Raw genomic sequence first — 13,385 nt, 5'->3', positions numbered from 1 at the left:
TCTGGCTAGGCTGCTTTCATAAGCAAATCTGGAATATAAGGATATATGGGAGTGTTGCCTGCTTGAAAATGTGAGTATCTGCTATGAGATTGTCAGAGTACAAAAAGGAGATTTCTGTGAGTGAAATGGCTTTCTTTGTGGAACTGTCGCTTTGTATACACTACTTACAACCTTACCAGTTAAATCCGGGTGACAGCATGTTCTACAGCGGCCAGCAAGGACCTGAGGGCCTGCACTGGCTGTTTCAGATTTTTCCATGTTTTGTCTGCACGTCATGATTATCTGTACCCTCTGAATCATTAATAAATTTTGATACTGGCTAAGATCTCTGATGTCACAGAGTCTGATTTGACGTTCTGATGCTTTGTTCCCTCAGTGTCCCATTTCATAGATTCAATATCTTCTCTAATCTCTTTGAGAATACCAATTATAGATATGTATATTTTTTATCTTGGTTATGATAGTTTACAATCTTGTGAAATTTCGGTTGTTCATTATTTCTTGTCAGTCGTATTATAGGGGCACCACTTCACCCTTTGTGCACCCCCCCACCCCCCTTCCCCTGGTAACCACTAATCTGTTCTCTTTGTCCATCTGTTTGTTTATCTTCCACATATGAGTGGAGTCATACAGAGTTTGTCTTTCTCTGTCTGGCTTAACGTAATACCCTCAAGGTCCATCCATGTTGTTGTGAATGGGACGATTTTATCCTTTTTTATGGCCGAGTAGTATTCCGTTGTATATATACATACCATATCTTCTTTATCCAGTCATCAGTCAGTTTCTTAAGAGGAGAAGTCTACACTTTCTGGAAAGGGGGCCGTATCAGTTTTCCATTGCTCCTGTAACAAATTACCACAAATGTCTGTCTTCAAACAGCATACATTTACATCTCCCAGTTCTGGAGGTCAGAAGTCTGGCATGAGTCTCACTGGGCCAACCCCAGGGTGTCACCAAGGCTTTGTTTCTTTCCAGAGGCTTCAGGGGAGAATCTGCTTTCTTGCTTTTTCCAGCTTCTAAAGGTTTCTTCACATCCTTTGGCCATGGCCCCCTTCCACCTTCAAAGACAGCAGTGGCTGGTCGATTCTTCCTCATATTGCATCTCTCACATTCTTGCCTCCCTCCTCCACTAAGTAGGACCCTTCTGATTATACTGAGCCCACCCAGATAATCCAGGTTTGTTAACAATCTTAATTTCCCCTTACCATGTAGCATAACATATTCACAGTTTCTGTGGAGTAGGATGTGACATCTTCAGGGGACCATTATTCTGCCTACAACAAGAGTGTGTTCCTGGTTACTACTATTCTGTAAGACAAGTAGGAGAAGGGGGCTGGGAAGGACAGCTGGATACATGGTGTGTAGAATATTACTTAATCCCCCTGTTCAGACAGCATCCTTAGGTATCCTCTTGTCCTGAGTCCAGAGTTCAAAGCAAGATCTCTAGGGAGTAAATTTCCAGTCTCCTATGAGGGTGGGGGAAGGATAGTGTCCTAGCTTTGTGGGGGTGGGTAGGACATCTAGATCCCCAAATACATTTTCACTTTCACTTATTTCAAAATATTTTAAAATTTCTTTTGAGACTTGCTCTTTGGCTCATTTGTTATTTAGAAGTGTGTTGTTTAATATCTAAATATTTTGGGATTTTCCAGCTACTTTTCTGTTACTGATTTCTAGTTTAATTTCACTGTGGTCTGAGAGCATCCCTCATATGATTTCTATTCTTTTAAATTTGTTATGTATGTTTTATGGCCCAGCATGTAGTCATTATTGGTGAATGTGAGCTGGAGAAGAATGTGTAATCCACTGTTGTTGGATGAAGTAGTCTATAAATGTCAATTAGATCCAGTTGATTGATGGTGTTATTCACTTCAACTATATTTTTACTGATTTTCTGTCAATTACTGATAAAGGGATATTGAAGTCTCCAACAAGAAGAGTGGATTTGTCTATTTCCTGCAGCTCTATCAGGTTTTGTCTCACATATTTTGATGCCCTGCTGTTAGAGGCATACACGTAAAGGATTGTTATGTCTTCTTGGAGAATTGACTTCTTTATCGTTAGGTGATGCTTCTCTTTATCCCTGATAATTTTTCTTATGCTGAAATATGCCTTGTCTGAAATTAATATAGGTATTCCAGTTTTATTTTGATTAGTGTTAGTATGGTATATTTCTCTCCTTCCCTTTAATATTAATCTATTTGTGTTTCTATATTTAAAGTGAGTTTCTTGTGCATAACATGTGGTTGAGTCTCGTTTTTTATCTACTCTGCCAGCCTCTGTCATTTAATTGGTATATTTAGACCATTCATATTTAAAGTGATTATTGATATAGTTGGATTAATATCTACCATATTTATGACTGTTTTCTACTCATTGCACTTTTTCTTTCTTATCTTCCCCTCTTTTTCTGTTTTTAATTTAGCATTTTATATGATTCCATTTTCTCTTCTCTCTTCGCATATCAATTATACCTCTTTTAAATTTTTTCAGTGGTCACCCTAGAAAGTCCTCTATTTCATATGGGATGCTGCCACAGCATGGCTTGATGAGTGATGCTAGGTCTGTGCCAGGGATCCTCAAACCCTGAGCTGCAGAAGCAGAGCATGCCAACTCAACCACTACGCCAGCTGGCCGGCCCCATGTACAGTTTTTTCCTTATTTTAAGGATGGGAGTGATGACTTGCAAGCTCTTTACATATCAGAATGGCAATTGGACAGGCTTGTGTTTTTCTAGTCATGAACTCTTCCTATTAATTTTCTCTTGAGGTCACCATTTGCAGGGCTCAGGCTTAGAGGGCATCTGTCATCCACAGGTAGCTCAAAGTCTGAGTTTAGGGCTCTTTCCATGTCCAGTTAGCTCTCTGTCAGGCAGTGGTTCTCTGCTAGGCAGCTTGGGGCCGTGGCCACACAGCAGCTTACAACTGAGCAAAGTCTACACATAGAATCATTGCTGCTTCCCCTTGGGCTCTCCTGCTTTCTCCCAACTACTTTAAAAACAGACTTTCAACTAATTCTCCTGTTTTTAGACCCATTTGCACTCCCCCTATGGGGGCTCCCGGTGCCTCAAATCCCCGAGACGTTTTGGGCTTCTACATTGTGAATGAGCTGTACTCCTAACTATTTCTGGTTTGGCGCTGCCTGATTCAAATTGATTTTTTCTCAAACAAACTCTTAAAATTAAGCAAAACAAAACATCTTTGTGGATCAGCTTGCTTACACCCTACTTCCACATATACACGTGCCCTCCTGTTAGGCACTAGGATTTGGGTGCTCTCTGGTCTTCTAAGTCAGTTACCAGTCTTTCATCTTCATTCCAGCTCCCAAGTTTTGGTTGACATCTTTTCCCCCCACTCTCCTAGTCTCTTTGCTCTTTCAGGTTTATAACTCATGCTACTTTACTATAATTTTCAGTGAAGTTTCTGGAGGAGCCCAGGCAAATATATTCAATTCACATATTTAATTGGAAACATTTTTTGCCCTACCGAGCATCAAAGAAAAAAATTATCCACGACACTTGTGTTAAAAAATAAATTGAAGCATATTAAATTTTTAAGAGTTCATTTGAAGAAGAATTGATTAGAATTGTGCAGCAACAAAACTTAAGTGATTAGGAGCGTTCTATTGGCAGGAGCCACGGGAAAGACTTTTGAGGGAAGATGCGGAGGCAAAGCAAAGAAATCATCTGATTGGCTACAGCTTAAGCATTTGCCTATTCGGAAAAGCCTACGTGGCTGTCTGTGATGGGTTGTCCTTAGGTTTTGATTTCTTAACCTTGAGGCATTGCAGGCGTAGGTTTTGGTTTACTTTTGTAGGGTACTAAGGCATTAAGGCCACCTCAGTCTAACAACTTCTTTGTCTGTTTAATTTAATGCCTCTTAAAGACCTGAAGCAGATTTTATTCAGGAATCTGGTGGTAGGTGATGCGGGCTCAGTGAGCCAAGGAGTTGAAAGAAAGATTTCTTGGACTCTCAAGGTCTGGCAGTAGTGCTCCTTTATTCAGAGAATAGCATGGGGACAGGACCCACGGGCAGTGAAGAGCTGCTGCCGTGTGTTGAGAGTTGGGGCTAAATTTATAAGGCATGGGTACGTGACTTATTTTTGCTAGACAAAGGAAAGATGATGTAACAAGTCATTAAATGGTTTCAGTGCAGGTGGGGTCTGGTTATTGTGTCATCATGTAACTTTAGATATGAATCTGGTCATATAGATCAGCATGTAGGCCAGATGCCCTGGGCTTCTCTCCCTGGGGCAGCCTTGATCCGCATCAGTAGGTATAGGGGCTACTGCCCTGGGGGTTTGCAGCAGGGGAGAGAGATTTAGCTCAGCTCTGAATACAACAAGGAAAAATGGGGATTTATAGCCAAGAAGCAGGGTGGAGGTGAGGGGCTGAGTGGATGGAAAATTACTAAGAGGCAGGGTAATGGTTCGCTAAACTGACCTAACAGGATTCTTGCTGAAGGCAGGTTAGGGTGATAAGATATTACCTGGGGGAATGGTGAGGGATGAGGAATTTGATCAGAAATAGAGGGTGATCAGATATCTAGGGTGGAGGATTCTGGCTAAACTGACTTCACAGAATTCTTGCTAAAATTGGGCAATGCAAACACAGACACAGAAGTCCAAGATCAGGCGTAGTCGAGCTGAGGGCTTAGAGGAGCCCAGCTAAAAGCTGGTCAAGGAGAGAATCTTTGTCACTAGTTTCTTTTTATTTATTTACTTTGAACGGTTATCACCAGGAGGTAAATATTCTTTAGCTGACTCTGTCTCATTTGTGCTAAGAAAGAGAATGGCCAGTCCAGCATTTTGGATTTCATCAATCTTCTTATTAAATATAAATGTAACTTACATTTCTCTCATTACTGTCAGCCTGGTGGAATCCCAGCTACTACTTCCTGATTTCCACAGAACTCTGTCATTATCTGGTGTTTCCTGAAGCCTACAGCCCTCCTTTTAATGGGTTTGATGGTTGCGTGTGAGGGACGCAGGAGAGTTTTCAGGTAAAGGGGCCTCTGTGATTAGGCGCTAGATGAAGGGGCTAAGGAACTTCATAAATTCTTCAATAGAAAGCTGCAGGCTGAGCCCCTGCTGCCTTTGTGTCTGGAATTTAAAACCATTCCCAAGGTGTGCCTGAGCCTTGCTCTCTGTTCGCAACCCCTCCCCCACAACATGGTCAGCTCTCACCAGCCATTATCTGTTTTCTTTTGATAGAAATTTTTTTGTGTGTTATAACTTTGATTTTGCTTCCACTCCATTTGCTCTGATTTCTTTGGTAATGCCTGCTTTCCTTTCATCTCTATCATCTCTTTCTTTTATCCATTTTATGTCGGCTGCTGTGTCTTGTTATATTATTTCTCTTATGAAAGTCTATTCTGGTTTAACGAAAAGCAATAGTTTCTCTTACCTCACTGAGAATAAACTGCATATATTTTATTTAAAAATCTCGTGCTTTCTGAAGGATCTGTATTGGAGGTGGGGTTCTCTGAGATTTTCACATGAGCCTTTGCTGTTTTGCTCTTCTGTTGTTTGTAACACTGGGTTATTTTTGTTTGCAATACTGGGTTAATTTGTTTTTTCATCCTATGTCTTTACTTGTTTATATTTGTTGAAATTACCTGGATTTATTTTTTCTGGGGGAGCGGGCACTGGTTTTAAGGCTGGTGACTTAAAACCTGTTTGACCATGGAGAGAGGTGGTATCCAGACACAATATTGGAACAAATTTGGCATGGAAAATTTTGGTTTTGGGTTTCCATTCACTTTGGAGGTCTCTCTCAAAGTGGAGGCAGGATTATCGTAAGGAGCATCTCCAGAGTGTCTTCTGTGGGAGCAGCAGCCGGTCACTATTTCTTAGTTTCCCTTGTAGATACAAATTATCAGTTCGAACTGTCTAAACTAAGGAAAAAGACCTCTCCAAGTCTAATCTAAGAAGAAAATCTCCTCGGGAGTGAAGTCCCAGAGAACAAAGGGAGATTACACCAGGGTCCGGTTTACCTTGCAATGCTTCAGGGAGTCTGAGGCCGGCAAGCAGACAGATGCAAAAGAAAGCTTAGGGCTACGCATTCTTTTTCGACTCTCTTTTTTTGCGAGATGCAACAGATAGACCTGCCCGGAGGCAAGGGATCTCAGGAGTTTCAAAATCTGCGCTGGGGACAAGGCGATGGCAGTACTGCAAAGGCCTTTGTTCCTGATTAAGGTTGACGGGATGGTAAAATCCAGAACCTGGAGAAGAATCCAATGGGAACGCGATCTGAGAGAGCTGGGTTTGGGTAACTTTCCGTCCTGGGAGGCTGGACCGGACAGATCGTTCTTTCCTTAGGAGATTCTGAGAAGCCAAACTTGGAGGGGAATCCTTCTCCGATATCCCACCTCCTCGTGAGAATCACGGACCGTACTGAGCGGAGGGAGTTATCCAAAAGACAAAAGAACACAGGCGGCTCCTCTAGTGATCCCCGGATCTCAACCCGGTGTCCTTCCTTCCTAAAGGCAATAGTCCCAGGAAACCGCCATAAGAAAAACGTCAGTGTCGGTGATTAGATTATCTTTGCATTTACTTTTCAATTCCTCAGCGTAGATAGTGTGGTGTGATGTGTCCTGTTAGTTTTAGTCTTTTCTTAGGAGTGGTTGGCTCACACTTAAAGATCCCTCATTGAGAAAACACTCGAGGGGTAGTAGGTTAACATTTGAAATTCTCAGTTCAGAAGCCACATTCCAGAGGGGCTCTGGTTGTGGCTCCAGCCTTCTTTATCTTAGATCAAGCCCAGGGGCTTTGTTAGTTAGCATATGAGGTTAGAAATGACTTCTCGTTGGTGAAATGTGTTTCAGTTTATGTGGATTGGCTGCAAATGTTTCAGGGGTACTCTTGCCTTTGCATAAATGAGGTAAAAACATCTAGCCAGCCTAACAGTTTATATACTTTGGATTATCTCTCCATGCTCAGGATGCTCAACTGTGTCTGTTACTAAGCCCTAAGTGACCCGTGATCTGCAAGTGGGTCCTTTTGCCCCAGGTTGCCTGCGCTAATAGAATGAGACCAGGTTCAGAATAGTAGAGCAGAAAGCTATCCATTGATTAATGAACGAGGAGAGCCTGTGCTCTAAAACACTTTCTCCCCAAACGGAAGGTGAGCAAGGTTCTTATGGGATGTGAAGGGGGAGGGGTCTCCCTGTCATTGCTCAGGGTGGGGGCATTTGGGTCATACGCAGATCCTCCCTTCTTGCACACAGCATCTTTTGCACACATTTCCTTTTGCACACGGTGCCTCTTGCACATGGTACCCCATTGCCATCTTGGACCTTTCTGGTTTGGCCTCCTTCTGTGGTTTGGCCATCTGGCACTGTTATGCCTCAGTTTCTATAAGCAAGCACAACTTTAAAACAAAGCATTAGGGGCCGGCCCGTGGTCGAGTGGTTAATTTCGCGAGCTCCGCTTCGGGGGCCCAGGGTTTCACCGGTTCGGAACCTGGGCACAGACATGGCCCTGCTCATCAGGCCATGCTGAGGTGGCATCCCACATGCCACAACTAGAAGGACCCACAACTGAAAATACGCAACTATGTACCGGGGGGCTTTGGGGAGAAAAAGGAAAAATAAAATCTTACAAAAAAACAAAAACAAACAAACCCAAAGCATTAGACATACAAAATGTTTTTAGGGACTTCTCTGGCTGACATCTGGGGCTGTAGGGGAGGATTTTGTCACCTAACTCTGACTTGAGAGTTAGCTGAGTTCTGTCTCAAAGCTGGACATTGCTCTCCCTGCTTCTAATGCCTGTAGGGTGCTGCTGGAGCACCTAAAAGTCTAGAGTGCTAAGACGCCATCAAGCTCACTAAATAGGTTGTGTGACTCTTTGGGGGCCTGGTTGTTAAATATTTGTACATATGGCAGATGAGGTCTGAGACTCGCTTTCATTGTGACATACCATCCGGAAGGAGGTCCCGGTAGTTGCCACCTGCCTCCTATTTATTTATCTATTCTTTGGTGAGGAAGACTGGCCCTCAGCTAACATCTGTTGCCAATCTTCCTCTTTTAGCTTAAGGAAGACTGACCCTGAGCTAACATCTGTGCCAATCTTCCTCTATTTTTATTTATTTATTTATTTATTTTTTAAGATTTTATTTTTCCTTTTTCTCCCCAAAGCCCCCTGGTATATAGTTGTGTATTTTTAGTTGTGGGTCCTTCTAGTTGTGGCATGTGGGATGCTGCCCCAGCATGACTGATGAGCGGTGCCATGTCCAGGCCCAGGATTTGAACTGGTGAAACCCTGGGCCACAGAAGCAGAGCACACGAACTTAACCACTCGGCCATGGGTATGGCCCCCTCTTCCTCTATTTTTGTATGTGGGTCGCTGCCACACCATGGCCTGATGAGTGGTGTAGGTTGGTGCTCAGGATCCAAACCCACGACTCTGGGCCACTGAAGTAGAGTGCTCCAAACTTAACCACTATGCCAAAGGGCCAGCCCCATTTTTTTCTTTTTTGCTGAGGAAGATTAGCCCTGAGCTAATGTCTGTGCCAATCTTCCTCCTCTTTGTATGCAAGTCACAGCCACAGGATGGCTGACAAGAGGTGTAGATCCATGCCTGGGATCTGAACCCGTGAACCTGGGCCGCCAAGGTGGAGTGCTCCAAACTTAACCACTATGCCACAGAGCTGCCCCTGCCTCTTATTTTTGAAAGCCCTGGATATCTATCAAAGGACAACTAAGAACTGTGCATGATCAAATTGGCTTAGATATTTGAAACAGGCCTGCAGCTCCTTTCCTATATTGTTCACGGTCTTTGGCCACAAATACATGTAAGTAACCCATGAATATCTGTAATATTTTCATTTGTTCTAAAAATAATTTCTTGGGGCCGGCTTGGTGGTGCAGCAGTTGAGTTCGCACGTTCTGCTTCTCGGCAGCCTGGGGTTCGCCGGTTTGGATCCCGGGTGTGGACATGACACTGCTTGGCAAGCCATGCCATGGTAGGCATCCCACATATAAAAAATGTAGAGGAAGATGGGCATGGATGTTAGCTCAGGGGTGGTCTTCCTCAGCAAAAAGAGGAGGATTGGCAGCAGGTAGCTCAAGGCTAATCTTCCTCAAAAAAAAATTTCTTGTGGCTGGCCCCCTGGCCGAGTGGTTAAGTTCTTGTGCTCCACTTTGGTGGCCCAGGGTTTCGTGTATTCAGATCCTGGGCGCAGACGTGGCACTGCTCATCAGGCCATGCTGAGGCAGCATCCCACATGCCACAACTAGAAGAACCCACAACTAAAAATACACAACTATGTACCAGGGGGCTTTGGGGAGAAAAAGGAAAAATAAAATCTTAAGAAAAAAAAGTCTATAAAATAATTTCTTCTTTCTCAGATTATTTCTTCATGGCGCCAAATAAAATTTAAATATATGTATTTGATTCAGGGAGTCTGGCAGAACTAGAAGAGAAAAAACACAATCCAGAGATGGTCTAATAAAATAATTATTATGATAATAATGATAGTGTAGATGAGGAAAAATTTTTCCTCTACTCTTCTAGCTTCTGTGGCTGTATAAGAATTAAATTGACATAAAACAGATTAACAGGAGGATAAAAACCAATTTAATGATGTACTTATGCTCAGGAGACCCACAAAGAGGTGAGACTTCAAAGGTGGCCAGAGGATTGAGACTTATACACCATCCTGAGCTGAGGAAAGGGACAGGGTTTGGGGCTTCTTAGTGGGGGAGGCAACTCACAGGACAGTGAGAGCAGGAAACATTTGGTAGATAAAAGTTGCCCTTTTATGCAGATAAGAATCTCAGGTCAAAAAACCTTATCTCTGTTAGTAGCTCTGTTCCTGGTATAGATACTCTTTCTAATAGAAATTTCCTTTATTAATGTAGATTTCTCCCACAAATGGGGACATTTATACCTTTTTTAAGGTAGTTGAGGGGGAGCTAAGAGCTTTTCCTGAATCTGCTGAATCTTGATAGCTAAGGTCAAAATAATCTGCAGGCCAACGTGGCACCATTTGAGGTAGTAGGTTCTGAACTCCTTCGATAGCAATAACAGCTTTTGTTACCGTGCAAAAATGGGAGTCTCCTACCTGGTGCACATGAACAAGTCAATTAATTGTGTCATCAGCCTTTGGGGGAGATATCAGCTTTATTCTATGAGATTGATCTGCCCTCAGATCTATCTCCCCAATTCAGGATCTGGCGCAGAATGTAAGAGGTTGGGGAGAGCAGGCTGGCACATGGAAATGCTGGCCGCGCAGGTTCTGATTGGTGGGCTTCAAGTATTCATGGTCAGGGTCTAGGCATTTATGACAAGGTTCTAAACATTCATGAGGTTTGAAACATTCATGACAGGGTGGGGAAGGAGTTTTAACACCAGATCTTCCTGAATGAGGGACTCCTTGCTTCTGATAAGAGTCCAACTTTTAAGTTCCAGTCAGGTCCTGGTCCTTTGGTTCCATAAGGAGGAGAATCTTTGGTTCCACGGTCATTTCAGGTCAAGATTTCTTCTCCTGTGCTTGCCCTGGCTACACGACTTTGCACATGTTCTGAAAGGCGATTATTATTATTATTATTTTTTAGCTGAGGAAGATTCACCCTGAGCTAACATCTGTGCCACTCTTGCTCTATTTTGTATGTGGGTTGCCACCACAGCATGGCTGGTGAGTGGTGTGGGTCCATGCCTGGGATCCGAACCCATGGACCCAGGCTGCCAAAGCAGAGTGCATGAGCTTAACCACTATGCCACAGGACCAGCCCCTCTGAGAGGCAATTCTTAATTCTTAATCACTCTGTTGATAAGATGGCATTAGTTGAACTGGTCCTGGAGGACCTGGGGTTGTACTTTTTCCTTACTGCGAAATTAACTCTACCTCTCTGCATATATAGAAATGCGTTCATTATATGTTAAAGAAGTAGACATAAACACTTTAAAAAGTTGTAGAAGAAACGGATGATACTTTAATAATCTTGGGGACAGGAAAGCTTTCTGAAGTATAGCATAAAACCCGGAATCAGAAAAAGAAAAGACTGAAAGACTTCATTAGATAAAAGCAAAACATTGAGGTATGGCAAAAGATGTCAGAAAAAATGTTAAAAAACAACAATCTGGCAGAAAATATTTGCAATGTGTAAAAAAATCAGAAAGTAATTACTTGCAATTGCACTAATTAAATGATGACAGAGATGATGGTTCTTAATCACTAGGAGGGTGTGTCTGTCATCTATTCAATATCATAATTTTTCCTCACTTAATAACATAATTTGAATATATTTCCATATTATTAAGTACGCTTGTAGAGCATAATTGTTAATAGCCCCCCAGAACTCTACTGTGCTGAGCGTGGTTTACACACTGCAGTCCCTACAATAGTGCTGCTCTGGAGGAGAGTAAGCTCCTCACTTTCATCAGCCACCCCCCTACCCTTTCCGCCATCAGTGACGCAGCCTCCTTTAAATAAACGTTGGACAAAATTTAGGAAGTGGTGACAAATTATTAGCCTGCCTGGTGCACCTGTGTCTCTTGATCCAGTACTGCCTACCTTCTTGGTTCAGTTTCACCAAAACTTTTTTTCTTTTTCTTCTTTTGAAGCAGAACATAGAAAAATATGCAATAGCATAAAACGAGTAAGTGTGTGAAAACTCTACAACTAATTTTCTCAAGTTACAAGCCAGTTTTCTTAATAAAGATATGTCATCCTTCTTGTCAATAAATGTCTTCATAAAATAACAGGAAATCGAGTTTGATATGTAATCAGATATAACTTCCTTCTTCTGATACCCTTAAATAATACTTTTAATTCATAGAGAATACCAGACACAAATTGTTTTGATTAGTTTCTTATTTATAGATTTTGAAAAAGGTTGTTTTCTATTAGAGCAAACATATTAAAACTTATTTAACAATTAAAATGAATTAAAATTATTTTGTTTGGGAAGTTCATGATTTCAAATGATTTTTTTCAAATAAAATGTTAAAAGTTTTACATTTGTAACATGTTAAGTGAAAAACAGTGAGATCTCTTTAATGAAATTAAAATGCATTCTAAAACACAATATTTTAATTTTTTTGGTAAGTTTATGACATAGTAATAAATTCTCCTGATTAAAAAGTAGAGGAGGCTGGCCCCGTGGCCGACAGGTTAGGTTGGTGCACTCTGCTTTGGCAGCCTGGGGTTTCACTGGTTCGGATCCTGGATGTGGACCTAGTAATGCTCATGAGGCCACGCCGAGATGATGTCCCACATTGAAGAACTAGAATGACCTACTGCTAGGATATACAGCTGTGTACTGGGGCTTTGGGGGAAAAAAAAAAGAGGAAGATTGGCAACAGATATTCGCTCAGGGCCAGACTTCCTCCAAAAAAAAAAAAAAAAGTAGAAAACACCTAAATGTGGAAAGAAGAAAAAGGTCCATTCAAAGTCTTACAACTGTTAATATTTATTGTATTTTTTCCAGTCATTTTCTACGTAGAAGTTCCTCTTAGCTATCCTTCATGATTATTATTATATTATGTATACAGTGTAAACTCTTCATTTTTCACGTGACATAAAATAATGCATTTTATCAGAATTTTAATTCTATGAGGAGGACCTTTCATCCAAAGATGCACATTTAAGATCTGGCGCCTCTATCTAACGGAGCCATAAACAACTCTGTGCTACAGTAGATGTGCTTGTGAGTGAGTCTCTGTTCAGTACAGAACCTTTGTGGAATTTAGAGAAGACGTTTGGATAACATCACTCATTTCAGCTCTCTTCCCAATGGCAAAGAGAATGGCTTTTGGCAGCCCGGCTTGTGATATACTGCCAATCACCAGAGGCAATGCCTGACAACTGACTTAGAAAATCTCATCACTTTTGACTGATAGAAAAGAAAAGGCATAGTTTCCAATTGATAAAAGTTTGGTTTATTATTGCATGGCAGACACAAAACACATTTTGTGTGAAGATGCTATTTATGTCAAATGCATCCTTCCAGTGGGTTGGCAAGCAGACATCTTGTGTCTACAGATCAGCGATAGTTATAGCAGACATCCCTTAGGGACAGGCAGCTCTCAGGGTCATTGTACCTACAACCGATTCAAACACTGGGCGTTTACATTTGTTCTTAATCTTCTTGGTCCACTTGCTCACTCCATCATGCATTTCCCTTCATTGAAGTCTAGCCTCCCTAGAGAAAGCCTGCTGTGGAAGGCGTGGCCTTCTCAAATATCAGTGCATAGACTGCTTTATGCAGACACAATAAACAATGCACAAAAAAGAAAATTAATGCAGCTGACCCGAGGTGTTTATCCACCTCTGGTACTGGAATTCCCTTCCCAGAAGTAGAAACCCTAACTCTATGAAGAAAGAAAAGGACACAGTACAACCATTTCAAAGCAAAACCCCCAGTGTGCACAAAACACTGC

Source organism: Equus caballus, chromosome 4 (assembly GCF_041296265.1).
Source record: "Equus caballus isolate H_3958 breed thoroughbred chromosome 4, TB-T2T, whole genome shotgun sequence".
In the NCBI taxonomy this organism is placed as follows: domain Eukaryota; kingdom Metazoa; phylum Chordata; class Mammalia; order Perissodactyla; family Equidae; genus Equus; species Equus caballus.
Note: the sequence above shows the minus strand (reverse complement) of the source record.